The 18,898-nt window shown below is 36.6% G+C and overlaps 1 pseudogene; it reads left to right on the forward strand.

The window, feature by feature from the left end:
• Positions 1-11,549: 11,549 nt before the first annotated feature.
• On the forward strand, positions 11,550-14,364 carry LOC103697085 (annotated as a pseudogene).
• The last annotated feature ends 4,534 nt before the right edge of the window (positions 14,365-18,898 follow it).

Genomic DNA, 18,898 nt, shown 5'->3' on the forward strand with positions numbered 1-18,898 from the left:
CTTTAAAGTTTACCTTTATTACACTAACACTCAATAGTTTGTAAAACCTACACTTATACCCAGTTAAATTAAAAATATTAGAGAAACCATTTACCTCATATAAAAAATTGAAATTGCCCTTGAGTGGGAAGGAGGATGCATATGCTTCTTATATCTTTGGGTGATTGTTATGTCATTCAAGATTATGTTGATCCATTTTAAAAAAAATTTCTGGCATGCCATTTTGGGTCCCATTTAATGTTAATCGATTGGACTAGCATTCCATTAAATTATTGAGTTGCAGTGTCGAATAAAAAAAAGACCCTTAGGAGGTAAGCATAGGTTTTTTAAACTATACCTTCTGAGGTTTTGTAAATTATTGAATGCAAGTATAATTTAATCCTAATTTTAGAAGAATTTTTATGATTTATTCAAAAAAATACAAAAAAGAAAAAGAAAACAAAAAAAAAATAGCCAGGGAGGTTAAAGTAAACCAGAATATCCCCGAAAAAGTATCTCTGTGAAATAAAACGTCAAAAAAGTTTCATCACATAGCCATTGCATCTGTCAGCCCAATCCTTCACTATTGCATATTTTTTGCGGAAGGTTCATTTTCAGTTGACCAGGGCATGTTTTTCAAATTAAATTACCAAATCTCAGTACATTGGGGTTCAAATTCAGCATAGTTCGCGTTATATCCTGATTGCAAATTACAGGCACATAAGATTATAACATTATGCCATAAACTGGTGGACAAGGATTAGTATGTTAATCTTCCTCAGCAAAAAGAAGTTGGGTCCAGCTTTGTTTGATCTGCTATCTTTGGGTGGTATCTGGTTTCCTGCCACATCTGCTTTAAGGCACTGCTCTGTAACATGGCCTCTCAGCTTAAATGTCTTCAGGATCTCGGCCTTGCAGCAACATCGTTTAAACTCTGTTTGTTAGCAGCATCTACTTCTCTCTGTCTCTATCTCTGACTGCTTAAACCCTTTTCTTTGTAAATTCCAAGAAAATTAGATTGCTTCACATGCAAACGTGATAGGATATTGAGAACTTCTTTCTCGTACGAAGAATGACTTAATAGAACCCCTTCACCAAAACTACCACCCCCGGGCCCGGGGAATAAAAGGGATCGTGCAATTACATATAAGAAAGGTTGGTATGCTCTGCTGATTAAAATTCAAGCCTAATGAATCTCTAATGCTTATGTATTTTTGGCGCATTGGTTTAGGACCGTAACACGAGACCGCTGCCATGGGAATTCAAAAGCCTCCAGTAATCCTCAATCTTACATATCTTATGTAACAAATCTTCAGGCATATATGGGTTTTATATGCATGCTGTAAAAAGAAATACCATGCTTTTCTTTGTTCTATTTTAATAAGAAAAAGAGGGAGTAAACCATCCTTATTCATCTCAAAGAGGAAATGGAAGGAACAAGGGGGAAATGTTAAAATATTTGCAGAAGAAGAGAAAAAGATGAGAAAAAAAAGGAGAAAGAAATAATTTTATTTCTCTGTTCCATCATAGTTCGAACCATCTCATGGGTTAATATATATTCGTGTACAGACTCCAATATAAGAAAAATAATATAAGCTAATATAGGGATCATACTAATAATGAAAATATTACTAACTGATATAAGTTGTTATTGATCCCTAAAATCACTCTAACAAGATCATACATAACAAAAAGAATAAAATATATTCATAAAGAATCATGCTAATAAAGAAAATACTTATAAGTGATTGCAGGTTATTATGTGACCTCTAAAATTATGCTAACATCACCCCTTAAATTTAAGAATGGTACTATAGATGCGAACTTGAGTTCGAAAACTGGATCATGAATGTATCGAAAAATTGACGTACTAGATAAAGAGCTAGAGTAGCAGCTCAAAAGCTGACGTGATAGACTAGGAGCTAACATAGCAGTTCATAGACTGACATGATGATAGATCAAAGGCTGATATGGCATCATAGAACTTGATGTGGCAGAACACGAGCTGTTATAATAATTCAGAAACTGATGTAGACAGATTAGGAGTTGACATAACAGCTTAGAAGCCAATATGATAGACTGATGTGTCTGATCTGACATAACAAACTGACATATTTGTCGATGTGGCTTATTTGACTTTGTCTGATGATGTAGTAGCAATAAGATATATAGAAGATGATAGTTTGCAATGGGATAGAGCTCAGAGAAGGCAACAAAAGGTCAATTATCCCCATAGATGAAGGCACCATGGAAGAGGAACATTAGTTGATTGACTTGTCTAATGATGGGCAACAAGAAAATACATAAAAGATAATAGTTGCAGCAATAATAGAGCATAAAGAGAAGACAACCGAAGGTCAATGATTCTCGTAAGACGAAGGCACTATGAAAGAGGAGTAAGAGACTTTGATCTGGATGGTGAAGGAGTCAAGAGGCAGCAAATGAATTCGGAGATAGAGAGAAAGGGACCGAGCTGTTAGCAATATATCAATTAAATAAACAATAAATCTATTAATTCAATTAATGGAGAAATCTTAAAGGAAATAATATACATGCATATCATTCGGCATCCAAATAATTCTATTTTAATACAAAATAAATCTATTCTAAGCACAAAATAAATCTATTGCATTTAATAAGTCTATATCATAGAATTTCAAAATCCTACCAATCTACTATATTAAATTAAAAATAAAGGTAGAAGAAAGTAGCTGATTGAAGCAGGTCGAGCGCGTAGACGCTGTCCCAAAGAAGTATTTGCCCCACCGTACGGGTCAACCCGGCAATCCTTCTCGGAGATACGACGACCCTACAACCTTTTCTCGGCACGTCTCGGAAGAAGTCAAACGAACCGATCGGACTTGCAGATCCAGCAAGAACCGGAATGAAAAGAACTAAATAAACTTAATAAAAATGTAAAAAACAGAATTGGAAGTGGCTAAGAGGAGAAGAATTTTTCCAGAATTTTTCTACTGTTTTTCTCAATTTTTTTCGTGTGTCAAAAGAGATGAAATAGGGGGGTATATATAGGGGTTTTACGCAGGGGCAAAAAGGTCTTTTTGCGGACGCGTCCGCGCTCTTCACGCGAACGCTGGCGTGTTCCCATTTAAACCAAAACGCCCGTTGGGCGTTTCCAATTCAAACGGTATTTCTCAAACGCGCACGCGGCCCGAGACCAGCCGCGTGCGCATTTAATTCCTTCTTTTGTTTCCGAAACCAAACGGTAACGCCCGCTGGGCGTTACGTCTTTTTGTTTTCCTCTCAAACGCGCACGCAGCCAATTTCGCGGCCCGCGTGCGCATTTAAATTTTTCCTAACAATCCCCCACAAAAATTTAAATAATTTTAAAATCAAAATAAAATGCTGGATATCTTATATTATGTAATGAGGTGTAGGTACCTTTCGGTTGAACCTTCACTTAGTGACAATTGATGTACATTCTGTGGAGCCAAGGTGGTCTTAACCTTGAACCTCGGTCCATGGCTCAGATTAAAATCAACAGCACACATAATATAGCCCGATCTGGGTTCTTAAGCGGGGTTGCGCTATTATGCCCATGCGCAGGTATCTATCATGTGCTTTTAGGGAATCGCCCATTTCCATAATCGCGGCCTCACGATTGCACATATAGGTGAGTCCTAATAAGGAAGCTAGCAAGGAAGCTCCTGCCTCATTGGGGTCTCGGACTCATTAAGAGTTATACAAACGAACTCATCTACCGCTTGCTTTTATGAGCACTAGCGCCATAGGGATGAGGAAAACATGAAAATAGTGCTCCTCTTAGTCACACTCCGGTTTGTTTCTACCCCATTGAACCTTTTAAGGTTGGGTTCCCACCGTGGTGATCTATCTTTATGGGCTAAGCCCCATCCCCCCTCGACGACTCTAGAACTACTGTTCTAGACAAACCTTTTGTAAGCTGATCAGCCAAATTATTTTCTGATTTTACAAAATTCAAGGCAATAACATTATTTTTCAATTTATTATCTCAATGATTTATGACGTACTTTTAAGTGCCTGTTCATTTTTACATTGGCATTTTCTTGGTTGCACTTATCTATTGCAGATTTACAGTCACAATGTAAGGAGACAGGTGGTAAAGTGACTCATCTACAGGAAGGTCTATAAGTAGATCTCTGAGCCACTCAGCCTCAGTGCTAGTAGTGTCTAAAGCTATCAGTTCAGACTCCATGGTACTCCTAGATATTAAGGTTTGTTTGGTGGATTTCCAAGACACAGCAGCACCTCCTAGGAGAAAGACGTATCCTGTGGTGGATTTAACATCTAAGGTATCGCTGATCCAGTTGGCATCACTATAGCCTTCTAGAACAGCAGGAAACCCACTAAAGTGCAAACTATAGGACTTGGTACCCTTAAGATACCTAAGAATTCTCTCTAATGCTGTCCAATGATCTCTATTTGGATTAACAGTATATCTACTAAGTCTATTTACAGCATATGCTATGTCTGGCCTAGTGTAGTTTGTTAGGAATCCTAGTGAGCCTATGATTTGAGCATATAGGCTTTGAAGGATAGGAGTTCCTAAGTTCTTCTTAAGATGTGTAGAGGGATCAAAGGGAGTAGAGACAGGCTGACAATCCGAATAATTAAATTTATTGAGTATCTTGTCAACATAATGACTTTGGGATAACTCAATTCCATTTGCACTTCTAATTATTTTGGTATTTAAAAATTAAGTCAGCTTGTCCTAAGTCTTTCATAATCAAACTTATGATTTAAAAATTGTTTTACTGTCATCAATTATCTGAAGATCTGTCCAAAGATCAGTATATCATCTACATAAAGGCACAAGATCACAAATTTGTGTCCAACTCTCTTATGATATAACACATTCGTCTGTGCTATTGATTTCAAATCCAAATTGTCATTATGGTTTCATCAAAATTTCAAGTGCCATTGCTTGGGTGCTTGTTTAAGACCATAAAGAAGATCTGACTAGTCTGGCAAACTTTATTTTCTTGGCCTGAGGTTTTAATCCCTCTGGTTGGTCCATATAAATTTCTTCATTTAAGTCCTTCATTTAGAAAAGCTGTCTTAACATCCATCTGATGAATCACTAATCTAATGAATGGAGGCTAATGCTATAAAGGACCCTCAATAGTAGTTATCCTAGCTACAGGTGCATAAACATCAAAGAAATCTACCCAGGTCTCTGAGTAAAGCCCTTGGCAACTAATCTAGCCTTAAATTTATCTACAGAGCCATCAGGCCTAAGTTTCTTCTTAAAGATCCATTTGCATCCTATTGTTTTACAACCAGGAGGAAGATCAGTCAATTCCCAAGTATGGTTTTGGATAATTGATTGCATCTCATTGTCCACAGCTTCTCTCCAAAAAGGTGAATCCAAAGATCTTCCATTGCGTCCTCAAAGGTAGTTGGAGAGTCTTCTATTAGGAAGGGTTATAGAAATCATCTCCAAATGTTTTCTCTATCCTGGATCTTTTACTCCTCCTAGGTTCTGCTTCTACTTCTATTTCTCTTGTCCTTATTCTACTAGAGCTACTAGCTATACGCTATCTACTCTAGTCTTAAGTGGAAAGGTGTCTTCAAAATATGTTGCATCTCTGGCTTCTATGATAGTGTTGTTACTGAATATCATTTATTTCTGAACTTATTACCAGAAATCTATTGGCATTACTATTGGCTGCATGCAAACCTATGAATATGGCATCCACTGTTTTAGGGCCTATTTTCTTTCTCTTAAAATCAGGTATTTTTACTTTTGCCAAGCACCCCCACACTTTTAAATAGCTAAGATTAGGTTTTCTATGTTTCCAAACTTCATATGGGGTTAGATCATTATTTTTAGAGGGAATTCTATTAAGGATATAACAGGCTGAAACAAGAGCTTCCCCCCACAAATTTTCTGGTACTCCTGAGCTTATAAGCATGGAGTTCACCATATCCATTAAAGTCCTATTCTTCCTTTCTGCTACTCCATTTGATTGGGGAGAATAGGGTGCAGTCACTTCATGAATGATTCCATGATCTTCACAGAATTGAGTTATGTCATTTGATGTATATTCACCTCCCCGATCTGATCTAAGAATTTTAATTTTCTTTTCCTGTTGGTTCTCAGCTTCAATCTTAAAAATTTTAAATTTGCTGAGCACCTCATCCTTGGTTTTAATTAGGTAGATGTAACAGAACTTCGATAGATCATCTATAAATGTTACAAAGTATCTGTTACCTCCCCTAGAAGTTCTACCAGAGTCACAAACATCACTATGAATCAACTCTAATAGATCAGAATCCCTATTAACAGATTTAAAAGGCTTCCTAGGGAGTTTGGCTTCTACACAAGTTTGACATTTCTCATGGTTCTTGAGATCACTTTTTGGTATTAGATTTAGGTTCATAAGTTGCTTAATTGAATTATAATTTACATGACCTAATCTACCATGCCAAATAGAAGGAGGCTCTATATTCATAATCAAAGGATTTTCATTTATTGAAGGAGCTATTACATTCAATTTGAACAATCCTTCACTAAGGAATCCTTTTCCAATAAACATAACACCATGAGAAATTACAACCTTATTGGACTCAAAGACAAGACGAAAGCCTTGCTGGACAAGCAAAGAACCACTAATGAGGTTTCTCCTAACAACTGGAACATGTTGGACGCCGTGCAGTGACAGGACTTTTCCAGAGGTAAGCTTTAAGTCCACACGTCCTACTCCTAACACACGTGCCTCCGAGCTGTTTGCCATGATCACAGCTCCTCCACTTGAGATCTGGTAAGAAGAAAACCAGGAACGATCCGAACAAATATGAATACCAGCTCCGGTATCAATCCACCAATCTAGTGCTTGTAAAGTCATGTTAACTTCAGGAGTGAAGGAAACAGACCTGAAAGCTGTCTCAGAGGAGCCAGCGCCGGAAGTCACCATGTTGACTTGAGCACTGGATGTGTGTGGACCCTTCTTCTTAGATTGAAGAGGTGCAGTCTTCTTATAGAAGCACTGTGGAGACAAATGGTTGGTCCGACCACACACATAACAGAAACGAGCACCACCTTCCTCTTTCTTCTTCTTCTGCTCCTGGGATTGAATAGGCTTCCCATTGTAGTGGTGGTTAGGGTTTCTAGGGTTGTAGGGTTTCTTCTTGAAATTCTTACGGAAGGGTCGGTTCTGATTTTTCTTAGGAGGAGCTTCTACATTATATGCATTATTTTTAGTCCAGTAGAGGTATTATTTCTGAGCCTATGCTGCTCTTCAATCCTAATGGAGTTTAAGACTTGGGTTAGGGTGAGAATTCCTTGGGTATGGCTCAGGGTCTTAGCAAAATCAGACCAGGAAGTAGGTAGTTTATCTATCAAACAGGCTACCTGGAATGATTCATCCAAATTGGTTCCATTAGCCCTAAGCTGGTGGATCAGGGTTTCAAATTCATGAATTTGGTCATTCATAGGCTTTGAGTCCACCATCCTAAACTTATTGAAATCGGAGGCCTTGAACCTCTTTACCCCAGCATCATCAAGACCATATTTGCTATCTAGGGTGTCCCAGAGTTCTTTGGCACTCTTGGCTGTGTAATAGATATCATACAGCCTCTCAGAAAGAGCACCTAGGATTCTATGGATACAATGATAATCTATCTCATCAGGTGTCCTAGAGGGTGTGCTAGTGGAGGCAGAATGTTCAGTGTTGGAAGAGGTAGTTGGGTTGGACCCGTTATCAACTTCGGTCGTACTTTCACCTATGGCTGAGATTAACCCTAATGTGGTGAGCCAGAACCGCATTTGGTTCTGCCACCTCCTAAAGTTATGGCCATCAAATTTTTCAGGTTTGGCACTAAGATGGTCACTAGTGTTTGAGGCCATAGGATCAGGGTTACAGAATAGTGACAGAAACCTGATTGAAATCAAAAAAATCTATGTCAAAAGATTGCACTAATATTTATATTGAACTTTGGATGTCTAATTGATATATCCAAAAAACTAATAGCCAGATCAGCTCCAGATCGGTGGTGGAGCACTAGGCTCACTTAAGTACCAGCCTTTCTTAGGCACGTATGCCTTTTTGACAAGCTTTTCTTAGACACTATTAGTTAGTGGATATAATCACTAGAAATCACACAAATTCAATATTTAAAATAACCTAAATGCAAATTTAAAGAATTAACTAATTTTCAAAATTTTTCGTTTGAATTTTCCGAATTAGCAATGATTGATTACTAATTTAGTAGTAGCAAATCAATTATTTTAATTGAGATCTAAAATATCAATTTAATGAATTATATGTTAGATTTGAATTATTGCCTTATTGAAATAATTGATTACTAATTTTATGGCAAATCAATTATTGTAATTAAGATCTAAAATGTCAATTCAGCGAATTAAAATATTTATTCCTTTATTAGAATAATTTATTGAGATCTAATAAGTCAATTCAATAGATTAACTATTATGTATCAACCAATTTCCGAATTTCCCGTTTGAATGGGATCTGGAAATTACTCCTTGAGAAGTCCAAATGGAGGTATAATAAACCTCTTGGAGGTTAACCAAATTATTAACTCTTTAGAATAATTTATTATTGATGATGTGCTAGCAAAAACAATTATTGCAATTAAAATCTAATATGCCACAATTGTAATAAAGAATTTAATTAATTATATATTACTAACAAAAATAAATACTTCTTTGGATTGTTAGCAATATATCCTAACTAAATAAATAAATCTATAAATTCAATTAATAAAAATCTTAAAGGAAATAATATACATGCATATCATTCGGCATCCAAATAATTCTATTTTAATACAAAATAAATCTATTCTAGCACAAAGTAAATCTATGCATTTAATAAGTTTATATCATAGAATTTCAAATCCTACCAATCTACTAATATTAAATTAAAAATAAAGGTAGAAGAAAGTAGCCTGATTGAAAGCAGGTCGAAGCGCGTAGACGCTGTCCCAAAGAAGTATTTGCCCCCACGTACGGGTCACCCGGCAATCCTTCTCGGAGATACGACGACCCTACAACCTCTTCTTCGGCACGTCTCGGAAGAAGTCAAAGCGAACCCGATCGGACTTGCAGATCCAGCAAAGAACGGAATGAAAAGAACTAAATAAACTGAATAAAAATGTAAAAAAAATTTGGAAGTGGCTAAGAGGGAGAAGAATTTTTCCAGAATTTTTCACTATTTTTCTGAAATTTTTTTCGTGTGTCAAAAGAGATGAAATAGGGGGTATATATAGGGGTTTTACGCAGGGGCAAAAATGGTCTTTTGGCGGACGCGTCCGCGCCTTCCGCGGACGCGTCCGCGCTCTTTCACGAACGTCAACGCTGCGCTGGCGTGTTCCCATTTAAACCAAAAACGCCCGTTGGGCGTTTCCAATTCAAACGTATTTCTCAAACGCGCACGCGGCCCGAGACCAGCCGCGTGCGCATTTAATTCCTTCTTTTGTTTCCGAAACCAAACGCGTAACGCCCGCTGGGCGTTACCTTTTTGTTTTCCCTCTCAAACGCGCACGCGGCCAAATTTCGGGCCGCGTGCGCATTTAAATTTTTCCTAACCACGAGCCACAGTGAGAAGAGACGACCGAAGATCTGAAGCCGGAAACAGAGATCGATAGATCGGTAATGGGGTCTTCAAAGTTCTAAACATAGCAACGACGACCACAAGAAAGACGGAAGAGATGGTGCGGTTATTAGGTGATCGTTGGCTTTGATATCATATTAAAATATTTGTAGAAGAAGAGAAAAATAAGAGAAAAAAAGGAGAAAAATAATTTTATTTCTCTATTCCATCATATTCAATACATCTCATGGGTTATATATACTCTTGTACAGATTCCATACAAGAAAAATAATATAGGCTGGGATCGCACTAATAATGGAAAATATACTAAATAATATAATTGTTATATGATCCCTAAAATCACTCTAACAAGATCATGCCAACAGAGGAAAATAATATATGTTGCTAACAGAGAAAAATAATATATGTTGATACAAAATTATGTTAATAAAGAAAAAATTATAAAGTGATGCAGGCTGTTAAGTGATCCCTAAAAATTATGCTAAGGGAAGGGAAAAAAAAAAGAAGGCAGGCTTCCCAAAGAAGAGGCACAAGACCCCTCATGTCGCAAACAAGAGTTAGATCGCTGACCCAACCAGGATTCTGCTGCGAAGTTGCACTATTTACTGTTAGAATCAGCGATCTGATTCAATCCCACAAAGATCCTGTCACTCAAATAATGTCTGGCTTGTTGCAGTCTCTGAAGCTTCCCTTGTCCTGTTCTAGGTTCATGACATCATTTGGAAGCCATTCGATTGCATATTTGCACGACCAGAGTTCTCCACCATCCGTCTGACTGCAATACTTCGTCATCTACAGCAGCAACAGCTACCTGGAAAAGAGATTCAAAGTTAACAGGATCGATCCACATTTAATCTTCTCCCTGTTCAAATCTCTACATCAAACTGGATGTTCTCTGTCAAAAAAAAACTTTGGAATTATAATCTCTTCCTTGTTGCTACGCATCTTAGTTCAGAAGCATTACAATGCTGCAATTCTTGGCTACCCTAAAGTGCCTAAGCCTGCAATTTGCGATGCATCGTATGCTCCACGCTGACAAAGATTGCACTCCACTTTTGGCGTGAGTGGTGGTGTGGCGGGTGCTCGGGTTGGAACTCTCCATAGCTTTGTGGAACGTGGATAAGTTCAGAGGAAGAAAGTATCATCCATATCTAGGCTCTGATTGGTGCAGTGTTGCTAGAATAAAATTCCATCAAGCTCCAGTGTTCTCTTTAGACTCCCAGCTATATTCCACTAGAGGTTGACTTTTTAATACAGTAAACCATCATAAGTATCTCACTGAGATATTTCAGTGGAGCCTGTAATTTATAATACCTGTCCCAAAGCCTCCATGAAAAACTCTGTCATGCAGCCATGCTCTGTTGGCCGGCTATCACTATATTTCTAGCATCAATTCAGATATCAGAATGGCCTCTCGCAAGCATGCGGAGTTCACCCGTAGAGTGACCCCTTCCTTTGAGGATGATGACAATTATCAGGGAGAAAGCATTTGAACATGGGAACCAGCTGCAGCACCACATTTCCGTTGACTTGTGCCGTACCCAATCAGTCCATAGGTCCAATTCTCTTTACTAAAATTCCGCACCTAAAAAGCTCTCTAACTTTTTCTATAATCTACAATCACTTACTAGGCGTATTGGCGATCTTGTTGGTGGCCATTACTGCTTTTATGTGCCTTACAAATGCCTTGTTTTTGGACTATATCATGATTAAAAGATGTGGAGTAGTCGATGAAGTGGGCATGCACATAGGCTTCTAGTGTCACCCTAAGTGCCCACCAAAGTCTGCACAAAGAGGACATAGTGCTTTAGTTGCATGACAGGTTAAGCACTTCTAGGAACCCCTATTGACTCATGTAGTTATCTTAATCTCTAGTGGCATTGAGCTTCAGTGGGTTTTTATAAGTGGCTTCTTTTCATTAGAAGAATATTCTAGCCCTGGTGCAATCATATATATATCCACCTCCCTCTCCAGTCATCCCAATTGCGATCGTTCAAGTTTCTTGGGTGTATACTTCAACTCTTACATTTCATATGCACTAATATTCTCATGCATAGTATTGCGTCATTTTTGTCATCTTCTACTCTTCTGCATTGTTTGTAGGCATTCAGAGTATCGAAGATGATTACTTCTTACATGACGGGGTTATTACTGTTAATTGAGATCATAATGAGTGGAGCTGGGCTTGGTGTAGATGCTCTATCCATGAATTATTACGGTATGAGCTGTCCTTTTGTGGAGCCAATTGTGAGGAATGTTGTGGAACAAGCTCTGCGTCAAGATCCTACTTTGGCTGCAGGACTTCTGAGAATGCACTTCCATGACTGTTTTATCCAGGTTTGTTTCATTGTGAGTGTCGATTTATCAAAAGATAGCTTCATAGCAGAATTATCTTATTTAATTTCTCCATTGATGCTAGTTATTTTCTTCTAATATGTAAAGAAGCTCTGAGACATTCACTACAGTAAGTTGAGCTCAGATGACCGGCCTCATATTTTACTGCATAAGTTGAGCTCTTAATTTTCAAATGGAGAACGGCTTTTATCAATTTGTTTTTGAAAACCAAAACTGTACAAAATAATTAAATGTGCATGAAAGACTGAAATACTCTGAATTCTTAACAAATTGAAGATAGGCTAGTGATCATCAGATCTTTTAACTGGATATTATTGAGGTGACTGGTATTATTTACCTGACCTGTTTGTTCTAAAGATTTCTCTTCATCTGGATGTAGGGATGTGATGGATCAGTCCTCATTGATTCTACCAATGATAACATGGCAGAGAAGGACTCTCCCTGCAAACCTAAGCTTACGTGGCTTCGAAATCATTGACCAAGCCAAGCAAATGATTGAGTATCAGTGCCCTGGAGTTGTTTCATGTGCTGATATCCTCGCACTAGCGGCCAGAGATGCAGTTCTTTTTGTATGACAAGTTTATTTTGTATCGATTGATTTCAATTAGTAGGGGAGCACTATTCAATGTAGTTTAGCCTAACCTAAGTTTTACCTAATTTTGTCCTTCATGACCTTTGCCTTACCGTCATGTAGTTGTCAATAAGTAATTAGATGTTAGTTTCAATTGTGTCCACCACCTTTATTTTCTTTTTGTACTGATCTATATATACCTTTCTTTACCTTATCTTTGTTACTTTATTGAGTTTTAGGCTGGAGGTCCCTTGTATGATATACCAAAAGGAAGAAGGGATGGGAGAAGGTCCAAAATAGGGGACACCATCAACTTGCCTGCACCAATCTTAACACCACAGCCTTATCAAGATGTTTGGGGCAGCATGGATTTGATGTTCAGGAGCTCGTGCCTTATCTGGTACATATTATGTATTTTTCGACTGTTCTATTACATCATTGAAAGTGAAACTAAACTGCAGATGGACTGAACAAAAGGTCAAAATTTTTTAAGAGGAAATCAGATGAAGAAAATTTGTCAATTGCCTAGGTATACATTAACTAGAAATTTTGGTCTCTCAGTATCAACTACTGATATAATTTACTGTTTGAAATCGCTTAGATCTTTGAATGCACTACAAAATCATCATATTTTTATGATCTTAAATGAATTCTCCAAATAGCAACTAATTAATTAAAATTGTGTTTCAATGTGCCTTGAAAGTTATTATAAGCAAACTCAGGGTAATTTTTCACTTGGGTGAAACTCTATGATCTTTTCCCTCCTCTCCTTATATTTCATCCTAGATTTCCTCACAATACTTGCTTCTAAAAAGCTCTATATTGAATGCAAAAGGACAATATACAATAAAATAGTAAATAATTATTAAAAGATGCCTCATTTTTTGTTTAAATGTCCTCAAAACATAAAATCAGAGCTAGATTACTAAACAAGATACGCCGTCTCGATACCGGGCTCTATACTGGTGCCACGCTATCATAGTATCGGTATGGTATGGCACGGAGCCGGTTTGGCATACCAAGTGTTGGTATGCCTCCATACCATGTACTGGTATGGTATGCTATGCTTTGTACCATCCTATTCGGTATGGTATAGTGAACCATGCTGCTAAAGGTTAAATCATTACCATAATAAGATGGCGCAATATTTCACAATCATTTTGGAAGTCTCTCTCTGACTGGCCTTTATATTACATTATAGTGGATCATTAAAGAGCAAGCATGCATACCTCCAGTATTTGAATTGATAGTATCTTCAGATATTGCCTCTGCTGTTGTAGGAGCTCACACTTTGGGTGCAGCAAGGTGCACGTCATTCAAGCATCGACTGAGCAAATTTGACTCCACCCATGATGTCGATCCAACCTTGGATCCATTTTTGGCGAGAATGATGTCAGGAACATGCAGTCAGGGGATAATGCATCAATGCCTCTGGATTGGACAACGAACTCATTTGACAATGCCTATTTTTATGCACTGCAGAGGGGAATGGGTCTGCTGTTCTCTGACCAGGCATTATTCATGGACCCCCAAACAAAAGGCTTTGTTAATGCTTTTGCTATGAATCAAGCCATGTTCTTCTTCACTTTTCAGCAGGCAATGGTTAAAATGGGATTGCTTGATGTTAAGGAAGGTGATGAAGGAGAGATCAGGCAAAATTGCCGCAAAGTTAACTAATGGTTGCTTGTTTCACTTGTTCAAGTTCAGACTTTGAATTAAATCTATGTAATCTTATCTTTGTCTATATGAATAAAATGGACATACAAAGTTGTATTGCGTTGTAGTATCAACTGATGACCAATGAAAAAAGCATGGCCAAAACAAGATAAAAATGATGGTTAGAGAGATCTGCATAATTAAAAGACTTCTGAAACATGTGCATTTTTATCTGTTGGATGTATTAATCTGTTGCATTGGTCTAAGTGAGATATCTTCCTCAGATACATCTTATCATGTCCATGTCATTCTTACAAGAACAGTATGACATGGTATTTGAATCTTCTGCACAAATAATTTATAGACACAGCAAGGGAAGTACTTGCAACATCTAAGCTTGGTCCTTTCTTTAGGGAACATTTGAATTTTATAAATTGATCCAAATGTGGATTAAAAGAATGTTAATATACAAGAATTGTCAAACATCAGCCCTCTCATTTTTGTTGATTAATATATAGATGTGGTTATATAAAATAAAAATTTCTTTAATAACGCAATAATGATACATTGGAAACTAATCACCAACAGTATGTCAAACTAAGGTGAATTCAAATTTGATATTTGTTTGATTAGAGATAGCCGCAGATAGAAATTCTTGGCAAAGATAGATTCATAAAAAAAGAAAATAAAGTACATGAAAGTAATATATTAAAACAAATACATATGTATACTAATGAGGAAATTTAAATAGACCAAATAAAAAAATTTAAAATAAGATAAAATAAAACTAAGAAAATAGAAATATGAGTAGATAATAAAAATAAATAAAATAAAAATAAAATATAAAAAATAAAAAATAAAACAAAAACAAAATTACATAAATAAATGATAAATGAATGAAAAGAAATAATAACAAGATGAATACTAAAAAAATACATATCATAAAATAAAAACTTACAATAGATCAATTAAAAAAACATAAAATTCATGTAAAAAAGTACAAGAAAACAAATTAAACAAAAATAAATGTGAAATGAAAAGAAGAAATTAAAAAGGATAATAAAGTTATGAGATTTAGAGTTAGGGGTGCCATCAAATTAGAAATTTGAATTTTGTAAATTTCTGAAAAGTGGAATGTTAAAGCAGATCATATCAGAGAGGGAAAGTGAAATTAGAATTAGAGGAGCATATATGGATCTTCTAATTACATTTCCCTTTCTGATGAAATCCATGCCTTATTTTTCAAAACACTAAAAGATAATATGGAGAACAATTTGGATAGATGAAATCTTTCCAGCATATTCTTCTCTCTTAATAGTATAGTATAGATAAAGCCTTTGATGGTTATTAGAGACATCAACAAACAAGATCTACATATAGCATATGCATAACTCTGAATTGGCTGACCAATTACCTGCCCACATAAAAAATAAAAAGGTACCATGGATGCCCAAAACATGCCTAAAGATATGGTAATCTCATACATAAATGATGCCAACTAAATATACTATAGACAGTTAGATCATTTTTTTTCTGTGTGCATCTTAACTTTTGTCATTTCAATGTTATCTCAACTTCCAGTCTTGTGTCACCTTAAAACCAAGTTAGCTTTTATGCATGAAAGTAAAATTCTTCAAGTTTACAATGGTCTAAAATTGATACTCCAGCTACTTGCTCTGTTGGTTGACATGTTCATTTCAACATTCCCACCCCGACTCATTTATGCAAGCATAGATAGATTCTGACTTATAATAAAGGCAATTATCTTTTTTAAGAAACCCAAGCTGAGGTCTTTGAACCCATCAAATTTGCTTATAGTTGGAAGATAAGTATAATTTTAAGGCAGAATCTTTTTCTGGACTACATTGAAAAATATATAATTGTCTTGCTAAATAAGAATTCTATTCAAATTTAAAGATAGATATACTTCTCTCTCTCTCTCTCTCTCTCTCTCTCTCTCTCTCTCTCTCTCTCTCTCTCAATCACTCTATATAAATATCCATTTTGAAAATGTTTTTTTTGTCTCTCTTGATTTTGTTTTTATCCGAACTTTATCTTTAGATCTAACAAAACTAATGGAAATGGTTGATTATGACAAAATTTTCTTCCTAAATGTCCATTTGTGCTTACCCTTATGCTGGTATAACCGAAGGAGGTGCTACAACTAATTATTAACTTGCCCCAGGAAAAGCAATTTTAGGTAACAAGGAAGCCTTCAAACTTAGAAGTTATAGGGAAGCAATTTCTGGTTATTGGTTACAATATTTAAGCCAATGCAGTTGGAATTGATCTTAAAGATTTCCCTAGGTTTAGTAAAAGAAATAAAAATAATGGGTAATGCTCTAGTATGCCTATCAATCACAGTTTCTTGTACCCATGTTACTCTAGATTGATCACACAACCCCAAATTCTTATGACAAGAGAAATTTTCTTGTGATTGAAACGTGCACCATAGCATTGCTATGCTAAAATGTATAGGAATTATGCGTGAAAAAACAAGATTTAAGCTTTTACTTGCACGCAAATAGACTTGGAACTTGTAACTTCCCCAGCTACAAGTATTTAGAATTAAGGTTGGAGGTAGCCCAAGGCTCGTCAGATCGGGTTGGCTTTGTGGCTGACCGTGGGCCAAGCATGAGACTACTTGAATCAGACTTGGGCCTAAAATAGGGCCCATAAAAAATTTGGGCTTGCTTGGCCAATTTTAGTCCAAAGCATGAGTTCGGAACTTAGTGTAATCTTGGCTCAGATTCATTATTAGATCTTTTGCCATGAGCCTTTCTAGTTGAGCTTGAGCATCCTGGGCCAAGAGGGCTCAGAATTTTGGATCCATTGGGATAATATTGGTAAGCCTAATTTTGGCCCAGATAAGCTTATTGCAATAGGCCGAATTGGGCTTCGAGATGAACCTGGGCTCAGGTTGGGCTTAGACTGAAGCCAAGATATGGGATGTAAAGCTTAGCCTAAAGTCTGAAAAATGTTTTGGGTTAGGGTGGGCCAAGTATGTACCCCAACCGTGCCAAAGTTTAGCCCCATTTGAATATATGCAAGTGATTATTATTTACGCAACTCACTTGCATATTTGCTCTTACTTTGAAGAGGTGAGCTTGTGACATAGTTTCAAAAGTCATTCTATAGAGGCTAGAAAGTATTTTTTAGCTTTTCCAAAGGGAGCTTAGTATTGTTATTTTCCATTATTTAATAGTACATATTGTTAACCATTGTTGACCATCTCTATTACGGCATGTGCCCGGCCAAGTCAGCTTGGTTTGTAGATAAATCCAAAACTGAATTGATTTAAATTGGTTTTCTAAAACCAAAATCGAAACCAAACCGCCCATCAACAAAAACCACTTAAAACCAATCTGAGAAATTCAATTCAGTTCAGCTCGGTTTGGTTTACCAGTTAATGTTTAATGAGTTGGTCTATGTTCAAGTATAAAAATTCTATATCAACGTTCCATGAATTGGGCTAAATTTAAACATAAAGAATTTCATCTTATATACAACAGAAAATATAAAAAATTATCAATTCAAACATATATATGCATATGGTTTAAGTTGGGTCGGGTCATTTTGAAGATACACACACATACATACATATATATATATAATATAGACGTATGTATATATATATATAGACGTGGTCAGTTCCGATTAGTTTGAATCAATTGTCTCAAAAATCAAAACAAAATTGAATCAATTTTTTTTTATTCAAACCTTTTTCAAATCGACTCCAAATCTATTTTTTTTTAAAAAAAAATAAACCGAATCGAAGGCCAGATTTGCAGTTTGGCTGATTTTTTGCACCCCCTATCTCTATCCATGTTCCAGTAAAGGGGCCCCCTATCACTTTGATATTTTTTAGAAATTCATTTAAGTTATGCTAAATATATGGAACCGAACTCCTTTGAAGGATACATTTTATTGAACTCACCTCCCACAATCTACTTGGCTCTAAAAAGGAAGGCCAAGACATATGAGAAGCTCGTATTGGTGGAAGATCCATATCAAGTGAGCCACTTGTTACCACGGTTACACCCTAACCCCAACAGACGCGACTAAGTAAATTATTATTATTAATATATTGTGCTAATTAAATATCCAAAAAATGTATATTATATTTACAACATTGTTCTTTGAGTATAATATCAAGTGGTTGGTTGGAAGCCACTGCGAGGCCACCAAAATTTCCAACAGCTTGCCTGCGTGCTAGGTAGGTTTTTTTTTTTTTTTTTCTTTTTCCTTTTTTGCTACTTTTAGTAGGTTCAAGCTTTCTTCTCTCTCCTACCCACTTAGAAACTTTTGACGGCCAGCACCATGCATGCTGCTCTACAAATACTCCACATTCCACGTGGCAACATACTAGAAACAGTGCGCTGCAATAACATGAGACGAGGCAAGGCCTTTTCTAGTAAGTCGGAGGCGACGAAGTTCCAGGACTTCATATTTTCTGTTGCGGAAAATACAGGATCCAAACGGCGAACAGAACAATGCACAGAAATTCAGGGAAGAAGAGGAAGAAGAAATTGAACACAGGAATTTACGTGGTTCGGCAATGTGCCTACGTCCACGGGAGCGAAACGGCCGTAACTTTTCTTCTGTCACCAAATAACAAGGGTTACAAGATATTTATAGCTAAACCCTAACCCTAGAGTCCCAATCCCTATCAGCATCCCTGGTAAAATAAATATTATATAATTATCCCAAAGATAAATATATCCCGTCGCTTCGCTCCGCTCCGTTAGAATACCAGTGTACCACT

The sequence above is a fragment of the Phoenix dactylifera genome, chromosome 7, assembly GCF_009389715.1.
Source record: "Phoenix dactylifera cultivar Barhee BC4 chromosome 7, palm_55x_up_171113_PBpolish2nd_filt_p, whole genome shotgun sequence".
Lineage (NCBI taxonomy): Eukaryota > Viridiplantae > Streptophyta > Magnoliopsida > Arecales > Arecaceae > Phoenix > Phoenix dactylifera.